Consider the following 7,154-nt stretch of genomic DNA (forward strand, 5'->3'; position numbering starts at 1 on the left):
GCTCGATTTTTCATTATTTATTTATATTTTTCATATATATTTTTTTCATTTCATTTTTCACCGAATTTTCGGTTTTGTGTAGCTAACTAACCTCATAACTGATTATACATTATTTTCTATCTCATTTCAAGGTCAGTAACCTTCGTTTTGACATTTCCGGGCCTGTTTCGGTTATAGTCCGTCCTTTGTCATTGAATACCGCTCACTCGTGAACCATCGTCGTCTCCTGACTTGTTTAAGGCTTAATCTCCTTCGTGAAATGTGGCCAAAACACATTCCTGGACCAAGGAACCAGGGCACTAAATCAACCTCGTATCTAATGAATGACTTGCTTAATGATGTGTTTTTTTCTCTCCCACTGTGTCCGTTTGTTTGATTGTGAACAAAATATCTCAAAGAGTTGTGGACGGATTCGGACGAAATTTGGCAGAGATGTAGCGTATGTGACAATGACGAAATGATTACATTTTGGTGAAGATCCGATTCCGGATTGGGCTACTAGAAATTTTTTAAGTGATTCTTCACCATTGGGAGATAAGGCAAAAAAACGATACATAGCAGGATATCTCAAAAAGTTGTGGAGGGATTTGGACAAAACTTGTTGGACAGGTTGTGTGTGTGACAAGGAAGAATCAATTCAATTTTGGTGAAGATCCGGATCCGGATCCAGCTGGTAGAATTTTTTAAGTGATTCTTCACCATTGAGTAATATGGCCAACCAGGTGGAGGTATGTGTGCTCTCTACTGAGTGCCGTTCTAGTTTCTGTATGTTAATTAGAAAGCAATTTCATGATATCACCCAAAGAACACCATCCCGACTGTGAAGCATGGTGGTGGCAGCATCATGCTATGGGGATGTTTCTCATCAGCAGGGACTGGGGCACTTCGTCAGGGTAGTAGGGAAAATGGATGGAGCAAAATACAGAAAATGCCGACAGAAAAACCTGCTGGCCTCTGCAAGAAAGCTGAAATTAGGATGGAAGTTCACCTTTCAGAATGACAACGACCCAAAAAACAGCAAAGCTCCACCGGAGGAGCTGAGGACAAAGAGATAAATGGCCTTGAGTGGCCCAGTCAGAGCCCGACCTAAATCCAATCGAAAATCTGTGGCGCGACTTGAAGATTGCTGTCCATCAAAGCTCCGCACACAACTTGACTGATCTTGAACAGTTTGGTACCGAAGAATGGGCAAATATTGCCCAATCAAGGTGTGCAAAGATGGCAGAGACCCGATCCCAACAGACACACAGCTGTAATGTCTGATTGAATGCAATTTAATTCCAGGCTTTAAAGCAACAAAAGGTAAAAAATTTGAAAGAGATTGTAGACTTTCCATGTACACTGTATTTGCCCTCTAACCCGAAACTGCACACACAATTTCAATGAAACTGGATCACAACTTTCATCGCTCATGATGTACCAAAATGTGTTCACGGCATTGAGAATGTCGAGGACCTGTGGGGGGTTTGAGTGACTGTCCATCTTTTGGTAGTTGTTTTATCTGGTAATAGTCGGAAAATATGTACCTAATCTATTATCAAAAGTTTGGTTTTCATATTATCGTGATTTTATCACATCATATTCCGATTAAAAGGTTCTGATTTTAAATGAGAGCATTATCCAAGTCTTCACATGGAATCAGGAACAGACTTCAGCTGGTTGCTGTACAGCTCCAGATGTGTTAATTTAGTGAGTTTATCAAAAACTCCACTCGGAATGGACGGAATCTTGTTGTTATCCAGATAGAGCCCCGTTAGATCGGAGAGTTTATTAAACACTCCATCAGGAAGATCCTTCATTTGTTGTTAGGTTTTGTTTTAATTCCATGTCAATCATTTTAAAATCAGAATGGGAATTCAAATATTGTTATTGATTGGGAAGACTGTGTTGCCGTCTGTATCTGTTCTTAATCCCATTTATTATGCTCCAAGCAAAAGCATTCGTCCCCAGTGATAGGAAAAGTTTTCAGTTAATATATCAATTTAAATTATTTCATGGACTTTATAAAGGTTAATTATATCGCACTCTTGGTTTCACTTAGAGTCAAAGCTCTGAGAAACCCACACCACCCACCGCAAAATGGTGGTGCAACATTGGGTGGTGGAGGTTGGATTTGTCTCCAAAGAGGGCAAAATGTATCTGTTTTAAGAAGCTAAAACAATTTAGTGTAGAATATTCTGCATGCAAAGTAATATCCTGCATCCAATGCTGGTGCAGATTTTCAAATGTGGCGAGAGAAGCTGCCGCCATAAAATGGGGACAGATTAACACACAGACAGATAAAATGATGCACAATACGTATGTGTATATATTTATAAGATGCATATAATTTTTTTGTGTTGTTATATTATTTCATTATACACAATACATATATGTTTTTGTATTGTTGTCATTTTGTTGTCGTTGACATTGTTTAAGCTTTGCCCCACCCACATGACCAGCCTGCAGTACATCTATATATATATGTATATATATATATATATATCAGTTACTTTGCGATTTCATACCATCAGTGGTGAACCGCCATTAAGGTATCCCATCCAGCTATGCTGTACCTTAATGGGAGCGATAAGTGCCATCTGCCACATGGCACATTACCTGTGGTATCCACTCATTATATGGAATCCCCTGGATGCAGCCGGGAGCAAACCAATCCAAATATATGTGCAGTTCTCCGATGCGCCATGAGTGGATGAGCGCAAGTACTGCATACACTTATGGAGAACTGCACATATATTTGGATTGGTTTGCTCCCGGCTGCATCCAGGGGATTCCATATAATGAGTGGATACCACAGGTAATGTGCCATGTGGCAGATGGCACTTATCGCTCCCATTAAGGTACAGCATAGCTGGTTGGGATACCTTAATGGCGGTTCACCACTGATGGTATGAAATCGCAAAGTAACTGGTATATAACCGAAAGGTTTTCAGAGTCATAAGTGTATGCAGTACTCACTGCGTTGCACTGATGAGCCCCAAAAGGGCGAAACCAGGTCGGTAACTGTGAGTTTTACATACACTTATGACAGTATCTGAACTAAGATCAAAATTCTGCTCTGTCAGAGGGTTCTCTTGAGAGCTTGACAGGCAGAGCGTATGTACATGGCAGTGACGTCATTACTTGCGCTCATTGAAAGCTGGAGAACTGCACATATATTTGGATTGGTTTGCTCCCGGCTGCATCCAGGGGATTCCATATAATGAGTGGATACCACAGGTAATGTGCCATGTGGCAGATGGCACTTATCGCTCCCATTAAGGTACAGCATAGCTGGATGGGATACCTTAATGGCGGTTCACCACTGATGGTATGAAATCGCAAAGTAACTGGTATATAACCGAAAGGTTTTCAGAGTCATAAGTGTATGCAGTACTCACTGCGTTGCCCTGATGAGCCCCAAAAGGGCGAAACCAGGTCGGTAACTGTGAGTTTTACATACACTTATGACAGTATCTGAACTAAGATCAAAATTCTGCTCTGTCAGAGGGTTCTCTTGAGAGCTTGACAGGCAGAGCGTATGTACATGGCAGTGACGTCATTACTTGCGCTCATTGAAAGCTGGAGAACTGCACATATATTTGGATTGGTTTGCTCCCGGCTGCATCCAGGGGATTCCATATAATGAGTGGATACCACAGGTAATGTGCCATGTGGCAGATGGCACTTATCGCTCCCATTAAGGTACAGCATAGCTGGATGGGATACCTTAATGGCGGTTCACCACTGATGGTATGAAATCGCAAAGTAACTGGTATATAACCGAAAGGTTTTCAGAGTCATAAGTGTATGCAGTACTCACTGCGTTGCCCTGATGAGCCCCAAAAGGGCGAAACCAGGTCGGTAACTGTGAGTTTTACATACACTTATGACAGTATCTGAACTAAGATCAAAATTCTGCTCTGTCAGAGGGTTCTCTTGAGAGCTTGACAGGCAGAGCGTATGTACATGGCAGTGACGTCATTACTTGCGCTCATTGAAAGCTGGAGAACTGCACATATATTTGGATATATATATATATATATATATATATATATATATATATATCAACGACATAACAGCTTTTTATTGTTACCCTGTGCTTGCGAAGCAAAAATCAGGGTTAGGCAATCAGTTGCGTACGCGCGTGCGTCTGCATTTTAAAAATTCATTTTCTTGGCAACCGTTGGTCCGATTGACACAAAATTTTACCATAGGAGCGCCTCCTCCTGTATAATTTTTTTATTCATAATTATGATGTCGGAGGTCACGTGGCACGGACGCCATCTTGGTAAAAACGTCACACCTCTATATCTCCGAAACCACTCCATGGAAGAAATTTGAAACGTGGCTCATTGTAACGAACTCCGCATGGGGAATAAATGGTGTTAATGATGACATTGGTGCCTTAATTATGACGTCATCATAATTTTACAGGGACAAGGCTTAGTCTGATAAGTTTGAAATGTATTGAGGGGGATCTATGCAACAATTATATTAGAAAATTTAAATTATTATGTCATCGCTCATGTGGTCTTGCAGCCATAATGGATCAAAGAAAAAAACTCTTCAAAAACAGAAGAGTTGGATCGCACAAATTGACTGCGCAGGGTAAGTATTCTATCAATACCATTGAGTTTATTTTGTGATTAATCCATTAATTACTTAATTATTATCGATTTATTAAATACTTATTGATTTTTTTTCTCATCTGCGCAATATCTTGGGCACCTTAAGTTGACTTGAGCTAAGAAGTCTTGAGCTAAGAAGCTGACATTTGGACAGGAAAATGAGCAAGTGATTTGGCTATAAAGGGTATTTTTGATTTATTGATTAATCAATCAATTAATTATTCATTGATTAATCAATTAATCAATAAATTATTTATTTTTTACATTATCTATTTAATTAATTTTCAAACTGATACAGCTTTGGATTAAACACTGGTGGTTTAGGTATGCCATGAGCCAATTGATTAAGAAAGTAATTATTTTACGAATATTATTGTTACGAATTTGGTAGAGCAATATGTAGAGCAGAGTAGATCTGAGTAGGTAACATGCTTCGAGATGTCGCGATAGGGAACACTTCCTGTAATAAGTCATGTGTAGGCATTTGTCGGGTAAAGATGTATGAGTGTGAATCTACCAGGAGATTCAGGTGATAGTTAGTGTAGGGAATAATCGGTAGAGCCCTTGTATGTCTCACCTGGTAGTCAAACCTTTGTCCATTTTGGCATTGCACACCACTTAAACATTAGGACCTTTAGTACAACACTAAATGACGCCTTTTCCCCTGACATGACTTAGGAAGAAATCAGGCTGGAACACCGCCACAATTGGCCGCCACCATTTACACCTCCGAGAGGCCTACCCACCTCGCATAGCACGTGCTGTGACCACGGAGTCGGGGACGGGAGTGGCAATGGTGCAGTGGGCATGCCCCTGGACAAGCCGGCGAGCCGGGGAAGACTCTGATTGGCTGAAAAGTGCGCCAATGCTGACGCCATCGGCCAGAGATATTACCGAGGGCCAGACGCCATTTTCGGCAGTCAAGAGTTCGTGTGCACCCGAGTTGAGTTGAGATCCTGAGTTCAGTTGAGAGAGGCAGTCCGGAGAGTTGGTCCCGAGTTGAGATCCTTAGTTCAGCACGAGCTGAGTGAGCATCGGACGCCTTTGCTGGCAGTTGGATCAGGAGTTCGAGTTGAGCGCAGAGAGCCCAAGCAGTTCGCAGTTCGAGTGCAGAGCCAGAGTCCGTTTTGAGCAGTTGGGTTTGAGACGCGGCAGGACTTTGGTCCGAGTCGACCTCGTGTGGAGCCGCTAGCCTGCGAGGGACGCGTGGCGCTTGGAGCGAGGGACCTCGTGGTGTGCGATCAGGCCGGAAGGAGCGGTGTTGGATGGCAGCCACCAAGACGACAAAGACAAGATAAGGCCGAGCTCCACGTACACTTGACATAAAAGACGTGTTTCTTTGGTATTCATAATCCCTCGTTTTGTTTCTGAAGTCGGTGTGCGGGATCCCGATTAGGATATTTATTACCGGCGCGTGCTTTTTCCTGTCCTTGCCCTTTTCCCAATAAACCCTTATATTACTTTTTGTACATAATACTTGAACGCATTTTCCTGGTTAATTCAATAGATAAGGCTGCGGGGACTTGCGCTGTTTCCCTCCATTCCGCGCGCTTAGGTTTTAGATTAGATTTTGGAATCCACTATTGAGCTTCCGCCTCAGAGTTAAAGCCTTCGTAATCGGCATCCGCAACTCTGGTGTTAATCGGAGTTGCGCGACATTATTTATTAATTTCAACCGGTCCCTCCCAATTCTGTCTCCATGTGCTGCACTGCGGCATCGCCCCGGCGATGTCGTGTGCTGGATGATATTGAAGGAGCTGGGGCTCCCACGTCGATCGGAAGAATGGACGCGACAAAAAGCTGGAATTCATCCGAGTTGCTTTAATCAAACCAAACACTCAGGCACTCTGAAAAGCCCGTTTATCGGGCAGCAATATATATACATATTATCCCGGAGCGTTTTCCCAGGAAAGGCGAGAGGGGGCGTGGCCCAGCGTCCTGGCTGCGGCCTGGCAAGTTGAGGGCGAGCCTGCCCGGGCGTCCTGGACGAGCCCGGCATGGTGATCGCTCCGCGTCCTTGATAGGTGCAAGGCGATTGTGAAAACCCAGCGGTAGCCGCTACACACGTCCCCCCAGAATCGACTTGCACCGGCAGGGTCAATTTGAGGGGGGTCCTGATGACCCGGCCGAAGCGACCCTTGGCGTTTCATGGGAGGGGGTCCGGTGTGGTGGTGGGCGGTCGAGTGGGGGGCACCGTGGACGGGGGGCGTCCTCGCCGCGGCGGAAGGGCCACCCGTGGTGGGTGGTCGACGTCCACGTGCGCCGGCTTGAGGCGGTCCACCGCAATCCGGTCCGACCTGCCGCCGATGTCGATGACGAACGACTTGTCATCCCGTCGCAGCACCCGGAAGGGCCCGTCGTACGGCGGCCGGAATGGCCCCCGATGTGGGTCGTGACGCACAAAAACATACCCCGCTGTGCGAAGTGCTGGGGGGACGTAGGACTGGGGGTCACCGTGGTGGGATGTTGGCACGGGGGCAAACCGTCGGGCAGCCTCCTGGAGGTCCGAGCGCTGGTGAGCTGCGGACCAGGGACTGGTAGCGT

This window comes from Myxine glutinosa, chromosome 5 (assembly GCF_964187855.1).
Source record: "Myxine glutinosa chromosome 5, kmMyxGlut1.1, whole genome shotgun sequence".
NCBI lineage: Eukaryota > Metazoa > Chordata > Myxini > Myxiniformes > Myxinidae > Myxine > Myxine glutinosa.